This window comes from Dipodomys merriami, unplaced genomic scaffold, assembly GCF_024711535.1.
Source record: "Dipodomys merriami isolate MVZ:Mamm:240054 unplaced genomic scaffold, mDipMer1.0.p SCAF_266, whole genome shotgun sequence".
In the NCBI taxonomy this organism is placed as follows: domain Eukaryota; kingdom Metazoa; phylum Chordata; class Mammalia; order Rodentia; family Heteromyidae; genus Dipodomys; species Dipodomys merriami.
In genome coordinates, this window is record NW_027204115.1 from 848365 (window position 1) to 871219 (window position 22855).

At 41.7% G+C, this 22855-nt stretch overlaps 1 pseudogene; it reads right to left on the bottom strand.

The window, feature by feature from the left end:
- Positions 1-11254: 11254 nt before the first annotated feature.
- LOC138837206 (tubulin beta-2A chain-like) overlaps positions 11255-22855 on the bottom strand; it is a 43386-nt pseudogene continuing 31785 nt past the window's right edge.

Consider the following 22855-nt stretch of genomic DNA (forward strand, 5'->3'; position numbering starts at 1 on the left):
AATTGTACTATCTCCCCTCATTGTAGGCTCCCCAAGGAAGTGATACCCTTGGATACTGGATATTTCTACATGAGGAGGTAAACTTGGCTGTGAACCCCAAAGGGAGATCCTGTTACTTCAGCTGTGGGCTGTCAGTTCCTTCCGCAACTCCCTCAGCTACAGTCATTTTCCATGACACAATTGTCTTCCTGCACTCCCCACACTGATGGGTACAAAGACAGCATCATGCCAATTGGCCAGGTCAAACTATGGGACACTCAGTGGTGGAGCTGGAGGAGTTGCACTTGTCCCCTATCCAATCTGACATCCAGTCCCTCTCTTCAACAGAATTCAATCTTTGTGGATTCTCCTCTCTGCCAACACTCTCAGTCTGTCTCTAGAACTAAGGAACAAGGTATATGTAATTGAGAAAACACAAACACAATCTCTCATCATGAATGGACCAATTTAAATAGTGAAAAAATGAACCACAAAATTATACTGAACCCCTCTCCCTGCTTCTTGTATTTGTGCAAGTTTGCTCCCTAATTGCTTTTGTGTGTTTGTTGGGGAAGGTGTGTGGGTACGGGTGCGGGGGATATTGTGTATAATAGGACTTGAACTCAGGGCCTTTGGCTCTTAACCTAGCTCTTTTTTGTTCAAAGCTGGCACTCTACCATTCCAGCCACTGATCCCTAGTGGCTTTTTCCAGGCTAATTGAAATAAAAATCTCTTGGGTTTCTCTGCCTACAATGGCTTCAAACTGCAATTCTGGTATCAGCCTCCCAAAAGGCTAGTGTGTGAGCCACTAGTGCATGGCCTCCCACTGCCACTTTAAAAGGGCAGCTTTTAAAGTGAAGTAAAAGAAAATTCTTGATTGAAAACTGGGTATCAGTGTGATTTAGGTAAATCTGGAGGCTCCTCATGGGAGGAAAGGCCTTCTCCTGGGAAGTATTACAGCACTACATGAACCAAGTGGGTTTGATGAAATGTCCCCAGAGAACACACAAGATACCCTGAGTGAAACAACACCCAAAGCACAGGTTCTTAGGACATTGTCTAAAATAAGTTTTTAACCAAGGTGCTCACAGATGTGCCTCTCATATCCTTGGGAAAGATATCAGTAGAGCAGCCATCTGGATTCTGTCCTACGGGGGTACAAGGTGTTTGGAACCAAGCCTTTTCCTTGGTTCAAACCACATCACAAAGAGGCCATGTGGATGCTCCTAGTCCAATGGCTGGGCCTTTTACTGCTACAAAATTAGGCTTCTTAAACTGGATGAAAGTATTCACTAAGTTTCTAAAGTTAAAAAAGTACACAGGGAACAAGTAAAAACATTGCATATGTGAGCAGATGACAAAAATCTATTCTAGATTGGAAGTTGCCAAGCAGAAACTATGCAAATCATAAAAATTAAGATTTCTTAAAAAGCCTCCTCCCAGAAAAGGTAGATTGTGGATCTACCTGCTTCAGGTTGTAAAAGCTTACCTACAGCCTGGATATTACACAGGTGTCGCTGCTACCACCAGTTGTAGGTGACATAGCCAGAAGGGCTTTCATATTTACAGTGGCTCTTGGCCACTCTGACTATTGCATATAGCATTTCCAACTTTCTCTCTTTGAAGACCCAAGGATCATACTGACTTTAGGGAGTTCTTGTATCCAAGAAAAGGGAAAATTCAGAGTGAACTTGGCACTAAGATTGTCTGGTACTGACTGAAGGGTTATTGACTAAGCGATATAACCTGCCCCTGCAAGGAGACTTTACACATTGAATTGGAAACACGTATTTTCTAAGGTCTTATAAACTGGACTAAATTAACTTATGGACATGGAGATAAGCTAATTTAAGACGTAAGGTTGGAAATAAAGATCAGCAAGCATCTCAATGCCTGTATCCCATTATGTGTTGTTGGATGCTACTGCCACAGGAAATTGGAGAGCAAAGCAGACATGGGAGAGGGAGGCCTTTGCAGGGAACAAGAACTTGCCATAAAACACAACCAATGCTGTGCTGGAGTTTGTTTTATAGGCTTTGTAGTTCCAGGGAGGTTGATGCTATACTATATAGGGAATCTGCTTCTTCCTCCCCACCATACAGCTGATTCTGTTTTCAGAGGTAGTCTCTTGTTCTGATTTCACAGAGTAGATCAAAGCATAAACTTATACCTACATACATATAAAGTGACTCTTTTTAGGTAGTTTGAGCCTGACCTTTGAAGAATAACTAAAACTTTTCATATACAGAGTTCTAAGCCAGAGCTTGACTGACAACAGCTATTGAGGCACTTCCTACTAGTTCCTCATCCTCTGAATACTATCAAGATGGAATATAGTGCTGCATCTCCCCTCCCCCTCCCTTCCCCCCCCACCCCTGTGCAAGTCCTGCAGTTGAATTCAGGGTCTTCTGCTTAGTTGGCTGCCACTTGAATACTTGAATCACACTTTCAGTCCTGTTTGTACTAATCATTGGAGGCTCAATTTTAACAGACTTTTCTAATTGATCTGGTATTAACACAAATCCTCTGGATGTATCTCAGACTTTTGAGTAGCTAGAATTACAGATGTGAGTCACTGCTTCCAGCTAGATTATATTGTAAGGAGGGAGGTTGGGAGGTTTGTAAGGAACACAGGAGAACAGGGCTTGCAGATGCAGATTCCAGCAACTGGTGTGAGGTGTAGTCCATTAGGTGAGGCCAACCTCATCTCAGCCTTGCCAATTGCCCCCAAGGTAAGTAATGTTTTGCATTATGCAAGAATTGATCCTTTAAAAGAATAAGCCACACTAATATCTAAGGTTTCTAAATGAGATGGCCCAAGGCATTATTCGAAAGCTCACAATGGAGTTTAACAATAAAGCTGTGGTACATGAAAACATAAGAATAAAAAAACTGTCCATGATTCCATGCTTCTCCCATGATATATTTGTACATACATAAAAAATTCTCATCTCAAGCCCAAAGAAACACAGGTCCCATGGTTTCCTTTATTTGCAATGACTAGTATATGTCTGAGACAAGCAGAAATGTTCAGAGGAGTTGATGTTAGGTGAAATGAATCCCAAGATAAGGACTCATATTTTTTCTTTCTTGCTATTGTTTTAAACATATTTATAAGATGATTGTTTTGTGGTTTTTTTATGTCCCTCCTCCTCAGTATAATCCCTGTTTTCACTGTATTTGATGTTGCTATAATTTGTGGAGGGGAAGGGAAAAAACAAATTGTTTAAACAGGGATACAGGTGGACCCATTGCAACAATGAGATGTACAAGACGTTATGTCAAAAATGAATTTTCAACTCTGGCATGGTATGGGGAGGGAGATGGGAAGGGATGGTAAGGGGAAACAAAGGAGGAGGGAACAATGCTTGATAAGAAATGTACTCATTTGGGCTGGGAAGGTGGCTCAGTGGTACAGAGATTGCCTTGCATGCATGAGGCCCTGGGTTTGATTCCTCAGCACCACAGAAGCAGAAATAAAAAGCTGGAAGTGGTGCTGTGGCTCAAGTGGTTGAGCGCTAGCCTTGAGGTGAAGAGCTGAGGGACAGCGACCAGGCCCAGAGTTCAGGCCCATGACCGGACTCCCCACCCCCCAAAAAAAGAAATGTACTCATTACCTTGCTCGTGTAATTGTAACCCCTCTGTACTACATTTTCAAGATTAAAAAAAATTCTGGTTTCAAAGTCTTTGAGGAAAATCAATACCAGGATTTCAATAGGATTGATACATTGTTTTATAACTGGAATTTCAATTTTTGCCTGGAATGATAATAATGTCAAATGAAATTATGTCTCTATTTCAGAGGTCCATGCTAAATTCATCAGCAGCCCTGCTCAGAGGAAGGGTGCAATGATGATGTGTAAACTCATTTGTAAACATGAGTTGAACAGAAACTCAGTTTGTTAAAACACAGCCACCCACCAAATCTTTGTAGAAATGACCTGTCAGGAGAGACCTCTCCAGTCCACAAAGCTGTATGATCATGAACTACAAAAATCCAGCGGCAGTGTGGCTAGTGGTAGGAGATCATGATGGACCTAAAGAGGAAATGTGTACAGTTTTGTTAAGTATACATGCAGTTGTGTTTGCTAGCCATTGGGCTTGACATAGGGCCTGTGCACTGTCTCTGAGCCTCTTTGTGCTCAAGGCTAGTGTTCTACCAACTAAATCCCAACACCACTTCCCGCTTTTTCTTAGTAGTTTATTGGAGATAAGAGTCTCATGGACTTTCTTGTCTCAGCTGGCTTCAAACTGCAATCCTCAGATTTCAGCCCCCTGAGTAGCTAGGATTACAGGCATGAACCAGCAGGCTCCTGGTTTTTATACTTATCTTTTAAAACTTAATATTAAAGCCCATAAACATTAATAGGTGTACAATGCAGCATACTCAATTTGTATTTGTTCCCACTGGATTATCTGTGAACTGAGTTAAAGGCTGTCTTAGATATGGAAGGGAAGGAAAGATTTTCCACAAAGTTAGTTTTTGAAGACATTATTATTCAATAGAATTCCTTCTGAGAAGACACTTGACAAGATCAGATATTAGGTCAAACCTTCATGGAAGGGTGTAGGAATTGTCTGGGGAAACCAGGCAACAAAATTTGAATTAGGAGGTAGTGTGCTTCCTTCCTCAGCTTACTCAGCTTTATTATCTGAAGAAGAAAGGAATGAGTAGGAAGAGGTCAAGTTCTAGGGCCAGTTTACGGGTTTGTTTTGTTCTCTCTCCAAATCCTGTAATATAGGAGTGCTGAGTAATAGCCTCTTCCTTTGGAAAGTCCGCACATTATCTCACTCTATCATGAGAGGAGACCTCACTTCTGTGGAGATAAGCTTGCTCTTGGGTCCTTCAGACACATAGTATGCAGACATCAAAAGTCCAATGCTATAAAGGGAACCCAAGATACTCAGTTTTATCAATGATGTAAGGGCCATTTCATGACAATGAATCTGCAAACTGGGTATCATCAATTCCAATAGTGGAAATAGCAGCCCTGGACAGTGGATGATGTAAGATGTTAATTGATCTCCATTATCACTTCCCTTTCCTTCCATTCTGAATATTTGCTACAATGAAGATCTTTGCCTCAAAAAGTTTAAGGAATTTGAGTCATGATACCACAGAAACAAGCAAAAATACAATACATAGAAAGATTGTTTTGTGTAATGTCCCTCATAGGCATATAAAGTTAATTTAAATAAACTGAGTAAGAGAAAGGTTAAGTGAAACTGCTTTAAATAAGTAGTTTTTTCTGATTCTCCCATATTCCATTAAGCAAAATTATCGCTGATAAAAATACGTTTACTCAAAGCAGCAGCAATGCAGGTTTCACAGAAGCACAATGTTTCAGTTTCCTATAATATCAGCTGAGCCTTCTGTGGGATCTAGGAGAAGGACATGGCATAGGGAGGCTGGGAGAAGTAATAGGAGTGAGGATCTGATGAAAACAATCATCTAAAATCACCTAAAAGTGCATGAGATGAGGTTTCTACTTAAATATCTGTATCTATCTTTTCTCTTTCTCTAATCCCAGTACTACAAGCCTCAGCCACTGTCAAGGGCAGAGACTGGACACCTGAGGAGGGAGAAGACTGGAGAGCAGCAAGATTGGTAAGAAAAGCTCTAAGATACATAAGAGAGGACTCAGGTGGTCTCACAGAAGATGTACAAAGTCACCACTGAAGACAATGGTATGTGTGTGTGTTTGTGTGTATGTGTGTGCATATGTGTGTGTGTGTGTGTGTGTGTGTGTAAAAAGTGAGGCTTAAAGACATGCAACATATCCTGAACTATGATTTAACAATGAGCAGTGTCTACACTTTGATATGAGGTTCTGATAGTCTAGAGCAGAATTATGTCCACTGATGAAGGTTTATAATTTCAAGTCAAGTAAGAAGGCAATGCCTTCTAGCACCACATCTGAGAACTCAGAATAATAATGGGATTATAATATTTCAAACCATAGGTATGTTATTTTGGGGAATAACAGAGATGGGGGGGACTGAGATCCAAGGCTAGTCTAGGCAAAGTTTTAGCAAGCAGACCTTATCTCAACAAATTATTCTGGCTAGGTGGTTCATTCCTGAAATCCCAGCTCTGTGGGAGGTGTATGTGAGGGAAGAGCAAAGCCCAAAAATTACTTAAAATACTTAAAGCAAGATGGGGGCAGGAGGTGTGGTAGAATGCATGCCTAGCATGTATGAGGCTTTGAGTCCAATCAAACCATAATACTATTAAAACAACCCAACAGATGTAAGATGTGTTCATTAGCTGATTCAGCTTTTTTCCTCTCTACTAGGAATATTTAGAATTCGGGGAAGCATAGGAGAAGTGTACAGCACAAGTGCCATGCAGCTGTACATTATCTATACAGCACTCTTAGCCAACATGCCGAGCACTTGCTGGGTTTCAGTTGTTGGCCTCTGATAAGCAGTCATTAATGTCAGACTCATAGAAAGAGCAGATGAGTTAATTGAGTCAACTGACTTAAATGACTGACATTGAAGCCTATGCAGGGCTGTGATCTTCAGTTCTAGTACTTGGAAAACTAACCCCAACCCCGATGCAAACACATTGGCTCTGCAAACCTGATTGCATCTGCCATCTTGGTGCCTTTTCTCTTTCTATCATCTGTGAGATGGTCTATGAAGTAAATTAAGTCCAGGCCACAATAGAAGATGCTGCCGGGTGCACTGAGATAGACCTGCTGTCATTGGCAGTGGCTGTTTTCAGGGCACTCAGGACTTCTTTTATCACCGGGAAGTCACCATAAGTTCCAATGATAAGGACCACTTTGGGTACAGACTACTATAAGCATTTTAAAGACCCCTCTGTATGGTATTTTCACAATAATAATCATAATAATAAAAAGAAAGCCTTTGTTTCTATGAAGGTTACAAGAAATGGGTATTTCTGCAGTTTGAACAGCAGGTGGCACTTTTAACTACTTTACAAGTGAGTCCAGTCTGTTGTTTTTGTTATTGTTGTTGCTGATTTAGCTTAGGATAGAAACCTAAGTGATATGGTGAGAGGGCAAAAAATCATTTAAAATGATCTTGGAAACATTAAAAAAACCTCACCAGTGAAGAGATTGCAGTCTAAAAATGTACCAAAAATCAAGCCCTGAACTGCTTGTTCTGTATGAGTGTAGCTAGCACACAGACCTTCTGTAGGTAGCTTTCCTTGTCTGGAACAACCTACTCAAGCTGTGTACAAAGGAAAAGAAACAACACTAGAACTTAAAATTTGGAAATGCCCAGTGCAAGTTGAGATGTATGCATTTCCAGAGCCTTCCTAGCACTAGGGGCTTTTGAACAACAATCTCTTCAACAACAATCTCCTTGGCCTTTGCAAGCTGCCTTTTCAGGTATTAGTCAATATGCATACATAGAAAGCCCCCTTGCTGTGTGCTCTGCCACAACACTAAGACCATCAGTGTTGTAGGATGATAGGGAAACTTTTCCCAGGACAGAATGCAGCCATTGTTATGTTTAGCAAATAATTAACCTATCAAACTGGGCGCCAGTGGCCCTTGACTATAAACCTAGCTACTCAGGAGGCAGAGATCTGAGTATGCCAGTAAAAAACCAGCTTGGGAAGGATAGGCCTTGAGACACTTATCTCCAAGAAACCACCAGAAAACTGGAAGTGGCACTGTGGCTCAAGTGATAGAGAGCTATACTTGAGCTGAAGAACAGAGAGACAGCCCCTAGGCCTAGAGTTCAAGTCCCATGACCAACAAAATAAAGAAAAAGAAAGAAGGAAGGAAAAAAGAAAGAAAGAAAGAAAGAAAGAAAGAAAGAAAGAAAGAAAGAAAGAAAGAAAGAAAGAAAGAAAAAGAAAGAAAGAAAGAAAGAAAGAAAGAAAGAAAGAAAGAAAGAAAGAAAGAAAGAAAGAAAGAAAGAAAAAGAAAGAAAGAAAGAAACCTGTCATGATGAGAGATATGGCAAATCTCAAGCCTTTGCAGATAAAGACATCCTGACCTGGGAGATGGCTCAAAAACAGAAGCACTGTTACCTTCTCCTGGTAAGAACCAAAGCTCCCACTGGAGCCCATACCATTAGAATAGAGCAGATGCCCAGCACATGCCTACAGCCCCAAGTCAGTGTGGCCAGAGTGATTAGCAGCCAAGCTTCCAAGTCCCCTTTGATTCCTGCCTCCTGGGCACATTGTGGGCCAGCTCAGAAGGAGGTTTCAGAAGAGCATAAAGAGCCATGAAGCAAAGCAGTCGTGTAGAAACGCAAAGCACATGACTCTCACCTCTGGGATTCCAGAGTTATTCTCAGATTATTTTGTGGATAAGAAGATGTGAGTGAATCATCTTGCTTCCTGAAAAATATCTCTGTATAGGTAGGCACTCTTTGCCTCACACTGAAATGCAACCACTTGTCCAAAGGCTGGTCTCATCTGTGGCCAATAAATTTCCTTTTCCCAGCCATCACCCCTTTAACAGACATCTGTATGTTGGCTGATAGCACATCCATGAATGGAGATGTACCTGTGAAGGGTTTGAAACCATAGTGGTCCATGATGTCCTATCACCATTTCTCTCCCACTGTCATCTCAGAATTAGACCAGAAGCTGGTTGCAATCACAGCACATATCAACACAAGACTGTCAATACCAGAACCTTGTCAAAGTCTACTTTAAAGATACCTTTCAGTTTCAATCTATGTCTGACAGAGTATCTACCCCCTACTTTTTTGGTCTAGGATATGTGCAGCTATAAACTAGGAGACTTTTAGAGAATAAGATTAGAGAGAATGGGTCTCCTGGACAGGATCTGCTATAGGTATGACAAGTTGGAAGGAAAAAGGAAACAGCATAAGGAAATATCATTAACATGGCCAAAGTGGTCAAAAGACATCTCTCCAATGCAAGAATGTCTGTTCTTGTCAGGCCATGGCCTGGTATGGTGGTGCCACTATACACTCTGGTCCCATTAGAGTAAGATAAATGTCATGGCTTCTTCCTTCCACGGCCTAGGCTGACTACCAGAGGTTAATTCCCTGTTTCTACCTCTGCTTTCTAAAAGGGTACACACATCAAGGGGCTTTCTTCTTCCCCCCTACAAATATTCTACCAATGTTCCCTCATTTCACAACTCCTCATTGCCAATCTGGGTGCTGCTTTTCTATGAGTCCTAATGTATCCTCTCCTGAGCCTAACATTTGTTGCCTTTCCTCCTTTTGGTGCTGGGGACTGAACTGAGAGTCATGTGTTTGCCAGGGATGTACTCTACCACTGAGCTGCATCTTCACCTCTGAACTTTGTTTATCATACTTGTCAATAACTCTATTAAGTATTTGATACAATTACTAAGGTACATGAGAATAAGGGAGATGCTACACTTAGCAATTGGACAAAAAATCACCTATCTATAGGAATCACCTCCACATTAGCTTGTGTGGCAATGAATGCAGAGCTCTGGCTAGGAGAAAACAAAAGTCATGCCTGAAAAATACATGGTGGTCTACTGGTAAAATTATCAACAGGAGTTTTCTAAGGAGTGAGGCATGAGTCATTAATTATGAACCAAGAACTACTTCTTCAAAAGTGTAAAGAAATAAACCAAAGCCACCAGAAAAGACTCATAAATGAGTACTTAAGAGAAAACAAAAATGTTCTTAGTCAAACACTGGTAGATAGGATGGGTGGTGCCTCCATCACAGCTTGGCCTCAATCCTTAACCCACTGAGGAATGAGAGTGCCTTGGCCAGGCCTGCCTTCAGTTCTGACCCAGCAACCTTAGAAGATTTGGGGTCATCCAACCTGGTCAGTTCTAGGACTAGAGTCCTAGGGGAGTCAACACTTACTCCTTAGGACTCCCACAATGGAAGCTATTTGCACTTTGATCTCCCTGGGGCAAGGACACAAAACCTGCTTCTAGTCATAGATCACTCTCTGGGACAGTTTTACTTTCTAATGAGTGAGACCAGCTTGGCTTAAAGACCTCTATCCCACCCCTCCCTACCCTACCCCAACCTCAGGCCTGGTAGAGGAAAACTTACGGAACTTACCATCTCCCAACTTTACTAGCAACAAGGGACTTGCACCTCACCCAGAAGTACCTTTTCCTTAGAGCTTTCTATAATTTGCCATATTCCCATAGCCCTGTTTCTGAAGAAAAAGGTGCTCTTACAGGTTATTGGTGGCCATGGAGGAATGCTTGGCACAGACAACCTGCCTGGAGCCTCACTGAAAGAAGAGTGAAAGATTCTGGCAAAAAGAACCAGTGACTGATTTGGCCTCCAGTGAAAACAGAAGTGTTTACCTTTTTCCTGGCTATTGTAGGTTCTAAGCAATTGAGATTTCTGTTTCACTCACGTAAAGTAAACATACCCAACAGGCTAGATCCATCCATCCCTTATATCCTTACAACACCCTGTGGGCCTCAGACAGCTTTGACTGCTGGAAAAATGAACGTGAGAATGGGTCATTGGGACAGGCCATGTCTCCCCTCCTCTCCTTGACTTGGAAGTACTGTGTCAAGCAGTTCTTGATACACTATGGGACTGGTCAGCTTCTCAGCGTCTCACTCCCTCAAACAGCTAGAGTCACTTCTGTACTTAAAGCTCCAGACACCTTGAGAAACTACCCTGGAAACCAGGAACTTGCACTCATCCTGTGAGTGCTGCTTCATTGCCAATTGAACTCTAAACACAGGGATCAGTGTTCCTGATACTGTTTCTGGGGAATGTGACTGAAATCCCTCTGATGGGACATGAGACAAGAACCTGTGGTTGTCTGAAGGAGAAGTAGCATCTGGATCTAGTTTTCTTTCTCTTCAAACTGCTTTTTTGCTACTTGCATGCTTTTGAGAGATTGAAAACTATAAAACTGGGCCAGGGGGAAAAACAACAACATTGGCACTTGTCATCCTCCTCTTCAAAATAGCAGAAAAACCATGAATTTAATACTCCTCTTGAGTACCAGTCCTATATTGTTAAGATTAAATCCTTCTGGCCAAATTTATATTTCAAATACACTGAAAGAATAAAAAGGATTCTAAAGAAGAATAAGGGCTCAGGGTATAAAATGTATACTTCTTTATTTATACAAATAGGGTTTTAAAACAATCATATTTAAAAGAAATCTGCATTTTTACATTCACCGTCAGTGAGTTCCTGACAGAGAAGGCTGAGCATGATGATACATAGCAAGGTCCCACTGCAGGACAACAGTAGCTCAGGAAAGCACCATTTATTTGAGAAGCTGTAGGCGGGCTCTGGCATTCCTGTTGCACTGCTAGCAATGGGAAGTCTTAAACCTCTTCTTTCACAAGACTTCTTCAAATTCCCCCTGTTTATCAGCAGTGGCATCTTTGCATTGCTGGTACTTGGACACCGGGTTGTTGATGTTGCTCTCAGCCTCAGTGAACTCCGTCTCATCCATACCCTTGCCTGTATACCAGTGCAAGAATGCCTTGTGCTGCAACATGGCACTGAACTGCTCTGAGGTGTGCTTGAAGGGTTCCTGGATGGCCGTGTTGTTACCAATGAATGTGGCCAACATCGTGAGGCCATGTGGGGGGATGTCACACACAAGTGTCTTCACGTTGTTGGGGATCCATTCTGCAAAGTAGCTGCTTATTTGTTCTGCAAGTTGAGCATCTGCTCATCCACCTCCTTCATGGACATGCGGCCTCGGAAGATGGCAGCCGCTATCAGGTAGCAGCCATGGTGGGGATCACAGGTTACCATCGTGTTCTTGGTGTCAAACATCTGCTGGGTGAGCTTGGGCCCTGAAAGAGCATTGTACTGCTGGCTGGCATGGCTGGACAGGGTGCAAGGCCAGGCATGAAGAAGTTCAGGCAGGGGAAGGACACCATGTTCACAGCCAGCTTGCGCAGGTCTGCATTCAGCTGGGCAGGGAAGCACAGGCAGATGGTGACCTTGCTCATGGTAGCCAACACCAGGTGGTTCAGGTCTTCATAGGTGGGCATGGGCAGCTTCAGGGTGCAAAAGCAGATGTCATACAGGGCCTCGTTGTCAATGTAGAATGTTTCATCTGCATTTTCCACCAACTGGTGGACAGACAAGATGGTGTTGTAGGGTTAGGTGAGGATGATAGGGTTAGGTGGATAAAGGCTCAGCCCAGCACTGGGAACTAGTGTCTGGATGTTAGGGAGGAGGGGTGCCTGTTAGCCATCTCCTATGGACTATGATGACATATCAAATATGAAGTTGTCTGGTCTGAAACTCTGGCCAAATGGTTCCGATCTCACTGAGTCTAAGGTGCCAGTGTCCAACATCTTGGGCAAGGGCATGACACTGAAGGTGTTCATGATGCTGTCTGGGAACTCCTCTCGGATCTTATTGAGAATCAGGGTGCCCATGCCTGACCTGGTGCCACCTCCCAGGGAGTAGTGCAGCTAGAAACCCTGGAGACAGCCACACCTTTCTGCTCACCACTTCCAACACTGACTCCACCAGCGCGGCTCCCTCTGTGTAGTGGCCCTTGGCCCAGTTATTGCCTGCCCTGTTCTGGCCTATCAGACACAAAGACATGATGAGACACATACTCCAGGAATAATGACTGTGCTATATGCATTGTGAAGACTATAGGCTCCTCTGAGCAACTTTGGCTATTATTTTAGATACACTTTGGTGAAATAAAGGAAATGTTTTCTTTTTTTGGGTCCAGTCATGGGCCTGAACTCTGGGCCTGGGCGTTGTCCCTCAGCTCTTCAGCTCAAGGCTAGTGCTCTACCACTTAAGCCACAGCACCACTTCTGGCTTTTTTTTCCTGCTTATATGGTGCTGAGGAATCGAACCCAGGGCCTTATGCATGCAAGGCAAGCACTGTACTGCTGAGCCACCTTCCTAGCCCTCAGGAAATGTTTTCAATGTGTCTGGGACCCTACAAATCACCCAGGTTCTAAAGAAAGTAAAGACAATGTGGAGGAAGATACATTTTAACCCAAACCACGTGCGTACTTCTAAAAATGAGCAGAGCCTGGGGATGGGAAGGGGTCTCAGTGGTAGAGTGCTTGCCTCACATGCACAATGCCGTGGGATCGATTCCTCAACACCACATAAACAGAAAAAGCCAGAAGAGATGCTGTGGTTCAAGCGGTAGAGTGCTTGCCTTGAGCTGAAGAGCTGAGGTACAGTGCTCAGGCCCAGAGTTCAAGCCCCACGACCGACCAAAAAAAAAATGAACAGAGCCTGCCTCAATACTGGAAAAGTACTTACTTTCACAGGAGGAACAGGAGAACAGAATGGTAAGAGGGAAGCTAAGCTGCAGGCACTTGTCTGCACCTTGTTCATACATAGCTGTGCTTTGATTTCTGGTGTCCTGAAGTGGTTCCCTGTTATTGCCAGGTATTTGAAATGTCCAGCAGCGCTGAAACCTTGTTGGAGGCATTCCCTGCTCGCTGTTCATTCCCTTCAGAGGCTGTTTGCAGACTGGCATTTATCTGTGCTGATTGAGTGGCCAGGGACATGACTCCCATGGACTGAAATAGGTAGGTTAGGTGAGGATGATATCTAGATGGATAAAGGCTCAGCTCAGCTCTGGGAACTGGAGTGCCTGGATGTTAGGAAGGAGGGGTGCCTATTAGCCATCTTCCATGGACCATGCTGACCTACTAAATATGAAGTGTCTGGTCTGAAACTCTATGGTTCCAATCTTACTGAGTCTAAGGTGCCAGGCTCTACGTCCACCATGATGGCCCGAGGAACATATTTGTTGCCTGTGGGAACAAGAGTTGACTTAGGCCTATACTTGACAAGGAACTTAGGGGCAGAGCTTATGATTCTAAGTGGCTCTCAGCATTCATTACAGAAATTACAGCATTTCAGACATGGAAACAGAAAAGATATCTTGAGAATGAATCACCATGCAAGAGGCTTCAGCAACTTTAAGGACGTTTGCAGTTGTCTATTTCCATGCATTTCATTCCTTTGCTTTGGGCATGGTGGCTGAAATCTCAGCTACTCAGGAGGCAAAGATGAGCATCAGGCTTTGAGTCTAATGGGGCAAAAGAAAGATGACAACACCTTTTCTTGTTGTTGTTGTTCATGGTGGGGCTTGAACTCTGAGCCTGGGCTGAGTCCCTCAGCTCTTCAGCTCAAGGCTAGCACTCTATCACTTGAGCCACAGTCCCACTTTCAGTTTTCTGAGTTGTTTATTGTAGATAAGGGTCTCAGGGGCTTTCCTGCCCAGGCTGAATTTGAACCATGATTCTCATTTCTCAGCCTCCTGAGTAGCTAGGATTACTGGTGTGAGTCATCATTGCCTATCAGCAAGAACCTTTCTCTTTTTTTGTTAATTTTATTTTTATTGTAAAGGTGCTGTATAGAGGAGTTACAGTTACATGAGTAAGGAAATGAGAACATTTATTGTTGAACATTGTTACCCACTCCTTTGTTGTTCTCCCTTTCCTTCCCCAATTAAAAGTAGCTAGGTGCAGAGCACAATTGGCTCATGCCTATAATCTTAGCAACTGTGGATTTGGAGATCAAAGGATCGCTGTTCAAAGCCAGCCTCGGCAGGAAAGTCTGTGAGACTCTTATCTCCAATAAACTAATAGAAAACCAGAAATGGCACTGTGGTTTAAGTGGTATGGCTGCTTGTCTTGAACAGAAGAGTTGGGGCACAGTGCATAGGCCCAGAGTTTAAGCGCCACTGCTGACAAAAAAACAAACAAAACAAAAGAGCCAGGTGTGGCTCTTCAGCAAGTATATGTAGAGGAATTCAAGTATAATACTTTCCTGGGGAAAATACATAAAATACATATTTCTTGTGTTATAATGTTTCAATAATTGTTATCAAATAGCACATTTCCCTGTATTCAAATACTCAGAGCAACCTTGGGCAATTACTTGCAATTTGCCATTTAACCTGATTTTTCAAAAGGGATATCAGTTAAAATGATATAAACATGAGTTTGAGATTGCCCCCTTCCTAAACAATCACATGAAGAAAACTGGCCATCCTGCCTGATATGCAGGATCTAATAAAGACACAACATAAAATACTGCTCATAGGAGTGACACAATCCCACACAACTCTCAACCAAGGAACCACAAGATTAAAGTCTTATATCTTACTTAAGCAATATCAACACAAAATACCAAGGTGAGGACATCCCCAAATGTAGATCCATAAAACTCAAATACATTAAATAGCTCTGTCCTTTTGTTTGCACTTTTTCATTGGTTTATTACACAGGAAAACCAATTATCTACGATTCTGTTTGTATACAATAATGTAGAATGGAAACTCTTTATATAAAATTAAATGAATTTCACATTGACATTTACAAAAACTGAAAATCTACTCTGTAGACTTCAGTAAGGTTGTTTGTATTAGGAAAGACAATATGAATCATTTAAAAGCAGTGTTTACACATTATTATTGGGTTTTTCTACATCACAACAATGTTTTTTACTTTAAAAACCTTAAAAAGAATTTATTGTTGGCTAAGTATTCATATTCAAAATGCTGAAGTCCAGAAGTGTTATAGATTTCAGGGTGAGACACTTTATTTATGCTTTGTGATTTGGACTATTCACATATATATTAGTGACTGAACACCCCTCTTTAAAATTTTAAAATTTTCAATTTCAAAAATTTTCTTTTTAGAAATTTAATCTGTATTTTAAAGAGGGCAATGCAACTGGGCTCTGGTTGCTGAAGGGTGAAATTCTAGCTACTCAAAAGTCTGAGATCTTAGGATCGCAGATTGAAGCCAGCTGGGGCAGGAAATTCTGGGAGACTCTTATCTCCAAGAAACTACCTGAAATAGTTGGTGCCATGCCACCTCCTATGCCACCTCTGCATGAGATCGTGTTAGACAAAGAGCTTTAAGGAAGCATTCCTGCAGGAAGAGGGTGTTGGTTCAAGGCATCCCATACACTTGGCTGCACCTTTATAGCCTCTACCTTTATTCTTACTATATTCTTCTTGGCTGTACATTCGTTGCTTTTATTCTCGTTTTGGCTATTTTTCTATTGATCCGTGAACAGAGCATGTTGTTTCTTTCCAGTCCAATGGAGATGACTTCTCTAAATAATAAAGACTAGGACCAAAGATTAAATGTGGGAGATGCCCCCAATCAATCTATCATCTGATGTGACGCTGCCTCCAAAAACTCCTACAACTTCACAAGCGGTTTTGCAGCTCACGCATAGTAAACATAAAAACTTAAAATTTCCAAATATGTTACAACAAGCAGAATTAATGAATTAAACTAAGCTAGAAGGAGTTATCCCAGAAGCCCAGAGAGTTCTAAAAAAAGGAACCCCTGATAATAAAAGGAAAAGAAAGATTGAAGAGATGAAGGACAATGCCTATGCCCAGAGTTGAAACCCCATGACAAGAAAAAAAAATCCAGGTGTGGCTAGTCAGCAAGTACAGGTAGGAGGAATTCAGTAAAAGGCTTTCCTGAGGAATTCACAAGTGTATACTCAAAAATTAAAACAAAATATATGGTGGAGTGGCTCAGGTGGATACAGCACTTGACTTACAAGATGGAGGCTCCAAATTCGAACTACAATACCACCCTAAGAAAGGCAGGAACTCCTTCCTTGTCATTAGTATTCCTAGGGACCTATTCTGCCACGGTATTGGAAGCCAGTTGGGAGACACTCACTAGCTGCCTCATTGTAATACACCTCGATTCTCTGCAGCTGTAAGCTGCTGTCTACATAGTAGTTTCCAGTGCAGTCAATGTTGTGCTCATTGCTCAGCATTTCCCAAAACTGAGATGGAAATAGAAGTGTATTATGGCCTAGAATGTTAACTGTCCAAACAATGGATTTTAAAATAACTATAAGAAACCCAAGTCCTGTTGACACAACTATTTTTGTAAAAAAATTAGATTTTTTAAATTAAAAAAGCACAAAAATTGATAGTATTTTAGTTTTGTTAATCTCTTTGCTATCTTGCTGAATAGAAGACATCTGGGTTCTCCTATGAGTATTCTATCTTATGGGATACCATATTCTGTTTGGATTCTATGACCAGAACCTGGTCTTATATGGACATTAAGTTGCCAAAGCAGTAACTTGAAGACTCAGCTAGAAGGGTCTCCAGAACCCCAAGGGTCCTCAGAGCATACACTGATTTAGACAACCACTGATTTAGAAAACACCCAACTTAAGGGAACTGAGTTAGGGCATGAAAACTCAGAGAAATTTGCATTAAGGTGGACGAACTGTTCTCAATTATCTGATACTCATCAGTTGACAAAAAGGGAATCCTCTGTATCTGTCAGCTCAAAGACACTGCACTCCTTTCATTCAAATCAGACCAAAAATGCATTAGTCTATTCCCAGGAAACTAAGTACAATGACTTGAGTCTCAGGTAAGACAAAGACATGCAAGCCTTGCTTAAAAAACCACACCCACCTGGGCCACACAAATTAGGGAAATTGGGGAAACTATCTGGGGGACTTGATTTCCAGGAGGTTAGGGACTACTATGGAGCCCCACCTACCTCAGCCTAGACATGACCACCACCACCTGCACCCTCCAACCCCATCCTCTTCCTCCTCATCCCCCTAAATTTGAGACTAGGATCCTAGGCCAGTGTCATGCTCCCCCTTGCGCCAATCTGGTTGCCACAGTGGCTTGCCTGTATGTACATGATCTCCCTCACGGTGTAGGGCTGCAGAGCAGTTGGATGCGTGTCCTCAGCAGTGGTGTACACAGAGGCAAACAGGTAGGGCTGGGGAGCAGGAATCTGACACAGCCAACTCAGATCCCCATTTAAACCTCTGGTTGTTACAGGGGCAGAGGAGATGGGGTGGACTTGATAGGCAGAGCCAGTAGGTGCTCCAGCTCATTCTCCCTACTGCTGGGTAATCAGAGATAGCTACCTGTTATCACTTAGCCCTGGCATCCAGCTGTCAGCCTCAAGTCAATTAGCACAGCTGCCACTCTATTTTGAACCTCTTGTCACACTGCCATCCACGTCCCACCCTGACTCACAAGAGAGGCTGAACCCTGGGATCCAGGAAGCAAGAGGAGGGGCTTCCTTTACACAAGGTACTTGTGCCAGAAGCCAAGAACAAGCCTACCTTCTATTTTTGATAGGAGGGCCTAGAACTGAAGGGGCACGTTCAGCTGTGATCCCAAGAACAAGCACAAACTGTTGGATTCCATGACTGATTTCCATTCTGGGAAGAGTCAGGGGCTTAGGGCCTTGCCTTCATACTCAGGTTTTCTTTTCTTTTCTCTTAAAAGCAGCTTGCTTTATTACTTAAGCCATAGGTCTACTACAGTCTACTTTTTGTTTCATTTGACTTTTGCTCCAAGCATGAGAACTCAGCTCCTGCTCTGTGTGTGTGTGTGGTGTGTGTGTGTGTGTGTGTGTGTGTGTGTGTGTGTGTGTGTGTGTGTGTGTGTGTGTGTGTGTGTGTGTGTGTGTGTGTGTGTGTGTGTGTGTGTGTGTGTGTGTGTGTGTGTGTGTGTGTGTGTGTGTGTGTGTGTGTGTGTGTGTGTGTGTGTGTGGCCGGAGTTAGGCACGTTGGTGTTAGGGCTTGAAATTAAGGCCTGGTGACTCTTTTTGAGATTTTTACTATTATTGAGATTAGGTGATTACCTAAATTTCTCTTATTTCAGAATATTGTGGAATAGTGATATTTAGTTGAAGTCACAAACATATTTTAACCTTCACAATGCAAATTGTCATTATTATGGTTGTTAAAGTTTGTGAATTCTATAAGCTTTGACAATACAATTCTATAAGCTTTGACAATACAATTATTTCTTCCAGGTGATATATACATTTCTTTCCTTTTGCTTATTGTAAGACGTTCTGTCTTTCACTCTCATTCCTCTCCTCTCTTTCTGAGGTTTTATTGATTTACTTAGTTAACTGAAGGGTAGGTGGCTCTACTACTTGAGCCACAGCTAAACTTCTGCCTTCTTTAAGTGATTAATATGAGGCAAGAATTCCATGGGTAGTCCAGGGCAGTACAGAAAGGCTTGAAATCTGATGATCAGAGTTTAAAGTCAGCCTGGGCAGAAAAGTCAATGAGACTCTTATCTCCAGTCAACCTAATAGGTGGAAGATAGTAGAGCTGTAGCCTTGAGCAAAACACTTCAATTTTAAGTCCCTCAACTGAACACACTGAAGCAAGTTTCATGGACTTTCCTGTCCAGTATGGCTTTGAACCATGACCTACAGATTTCCGTTTCCTTAGCATTCAGAATTATAAGTGTGAGTCAACATTTACAAATCTTTAATTACCTCTTCTTTCACCTTTTCAGTTATTTATTCTTTCTTTCTTTCCTTTTGACATTTGTTATTAGGCGCTAGCTCTTATGCTGTTTTTTTGTTTCCCTTGAAACTACCATGCCCTACAACTTTGACCACAGGTAAACTACAGGCTGTTTTTCTTTTTTGCAGCTCTTTTTCTAGGGCTTAAACTCAGGTCACAGTGACTGAGGTTCTATTTTTTTTAATTGAGTGGTGGTTCTTAGGTCTTGAAATTAAGTCAAGATGACTTTCCTTGAGGTTTATTTATTTTTACCTTAATAGTAGCTGGTTTCACTACTTGAGCCACAGCTCAACTTTTGCATTTTTTGTGGTTAATAGGAGATTAGAATATCAATAGAAAGTCAAGAGCATTACAGAAAGGACTGAAATCTGAGAATCATGGTTCAATGCCAGTCTTGGGCAAGAAAGTCAATGAGACAATTATCTTTAATAACCACCAAGAGGTTAGAAGAAGTAGACCTGTAGCCATGAGCAAAACATAGCAAGTTCAAGCCCCCATACTGAACACAGTAAAATATGTCTCCTGTACTTTCCTGCCTGGGCTGGCTTTGAACCACAGTCCTCAGTTTTCAGTAATCTGAGCAGGTAGACTTACAGTTTTGATTTAGAAAGCCTTAATAGCTCCTTTTCCACCTTTTCATTTATTTGATTGTCCCTTCCCCCTTTTTCAAAGTTTATGTCCTTTATTATTAGGGCCTACTCATTTATGCTCAGTATTTAATTAATTAATTTATTGATATTGTCAGTTGGGGGCTTGAACTCAATGCCTAGGAACTGTCTGTCAGGGACACAGCAGGTACACTACTATTTTCAGACACAGTGCCACTTCTACTTAGTTGGAAAAAAAACAGTCACCAGGGGACTTTTTAGCCGAGGCTGGCTTCCAAATGTGATTCTCAGATCTAAGCTTCCTGATTAGCAAGGATTACAGGCATGAGCCAGAGGCACCTGGCTTGTTTTTTTAGATCAAAACTAGCAGGCTCTACATTTAGGCCACACTACTTCACTGTCCATGAGATTTTTGGCCTTTTGTTTTTTGCTCAAAGCTAGCAGGAACAAAAACTCAACTCCTGAGGGTTCTTTTGGGGGGGAGGGGAGGCTTGAATTCAAGGCCTAGTGACTATGAGGGTTGTTTTGTTTTATTTTGGGTATTTTGTTTTTCATTTCAAAGCTAGCAGGCTCTACTACTTGAGCCTCAGCTCAACTTCCGCCTCTATTTTTCTTTTAGTGGTTAATAGTAGATAAGAGTCCCATGGGAACCAAGGCACTACACAGTATCCTAAAATCTAAGGATTACAGTTTAAAGCCAGCCTGGGCTAGAAAGTCCATCAGACTCATCTCCAATTAACCAGATGAGACAGGAAGTAGTATTTTTAAACTTGAGTAAAAACCCTCAAGTTCAAGCCCATGTCTAGCACACTCAAAAAGAAGTTAGTTGGACTTTCCTGCCCAGGCTGGATTCGAACTGTAATCTTTACATTTCAGCTTGGATTAAAGATATGAGTCTATATTATAAAAAACTAATTGGCTCTTTTCTTCTTCACATACATTTATTTATTTGTTGGTTCTCTCTCTTGTTTTTAGGGCCTCACCAATCTTGCTGAAGGATAGAATGCTCTAAAAGTTTAGTAACAGTTGCAATTTGGTTCATTTTTTGGTTTTGGTGGTTAGTAGGAGGGAAGTATAGACACTCCCACAAGGTCCTGAATTATACTGATTGCTGTTCATTGTCAGAGGACAAGGAAAGTTCATGAAATTCTTATCTCAAATTAACCTCCAAAAGATTGGAAATGGTCAAGCAAAAACTTGTAGATCATATCCCAGAAAGGAACACACACACACTCATACACACACACACACACACACACACACACACACACAATGGGCTTTTTACACACACATACACACACACACACACACGCACACACACACACACACACACACACACACACAATGGGCTTTCCTGTCCTGGCTGGCTTGGAATAGTAATGCTCGATTTCAGTGTTTTGAGTAGCTAGAATTTCAAGTGTGAGCCACCAGTTTCTTGTTAATTTTTATCATTTCTAAGACTCTTTGTGCTCTCTTGTACTTTTTTAAAAATTTATTTTGTGGTTGTCTTAGTGCTAGATCTGTTTTTCACTTACCTTTTTTTAAAACTTTTTTTTCTTAGCTTTATCTTAGCTTTTTTTAGGCTCAAGGTTGCTGCTCTACCACTTCAGCCACAGTTCCACTTCTTTTTGCTGATTAGTTGGGAATAGGAGGCTCATTGACTTTCCTACCCAGGCTGGCTGTGAACCACAGTCCTCAGATTTGAGGATACTGTGTAGTGCCCTTGAATTCCTGTGGGACACTCCTGTCCTATTTACCACCAAAAGATAAAGAGAGTGGGGCAGAAGTTGATCTGTGGTTCAAATAAGAAAGCCTGCTAGCTTTGAATTTAAAAAAAATACTTGGAAGTCTAATTCTGGTACTAATTGTACACTATTCAAACAAAACAAAACAAAACAAAAAACAAAAACAACTTATGCGCAGTGACCAGGTAATTAGGATTCCTAACTGATAACCTGAACTCATTTCCCAAAGCCTTTTTAAGATATATATGGTCATTTGTGTCAGCTGAGGAGAGATTAAAGAACAAGGCTTTACAGGCCAGTTACTCAGGACTTGGAAATCAGGATCCATTGGCAAAGCTTTTCAGAAAATGACTAAAAACTCACTCTTCACAATTCCAAATTGTTCTTCCTTCTGTGCAAGGGAAAGAGGGATGAGAAGGAAGAAATATGGGAACTAAGAAACCTCAAACAAGGTAAGTTATGTTAACTTTATTAGATAAAGTAAAACATAGGTGTACGGTGTGCAATACAGAAAAGGACATGTCACCTCTGTGTGGATCCCAGTTAATTTAGTTAATCGATGGTAAGAAGTAAAACCCACTATTGTATTTATAGAAAGGAGGTACATGGCAGGCAAGTCAGTTCACTAACTTCAAGGATTTTGAACATAAAGGAGTGAAAGTGTTTGATTCTGTTTGGGCAACAGGAAGGAACAGAGCTGAGGAGGACTGAGATGTGCAGACATTCCCCAAGAAAGATCTCACTGACATCAATTCTTCAGATGCATGCTGGTTGCCAGTGGCTTATGCCTGTAATACTACTCAGAAGGCTTAGATCTGAGGATTGTGGTTTGAAGCCATCTGGGATAAGAAAGTTTGTAAGTCTTTTATGTTTTACAACTCAAGAATATTCATATTTGTTGCTAATTGCAACCCAAGGCAGTGCAATAGGATACCAAGCTGAAGAAAATTAGAAAATACCAGACAGGTATAGAGAAAAAGAAAAAAAAAATCAATGAGGACCTTGGGTACCAAGGCTTACTGGCACCTGGGCCCCAGGTCACACAAGCAATCATATTTATTTGAATTCATGCTGGGAATGTTACCATGGATACATGCAAAAATGAAGCTTCTATATTGCAATCAGAGCCACCACAGTGAGTGAGAAACACTGGTTCCTTTTGTGTTTTGAGAAAGGAGAATGCAACCCAGAGAAAATCCAGACATTTGGTCTATTTTATCTAGCTTCCTAGGTTAAGTTGTCAATTCTTTTACCTCCCAGGCTTCAAGGCCTTTAAAGCACTATGGAAGG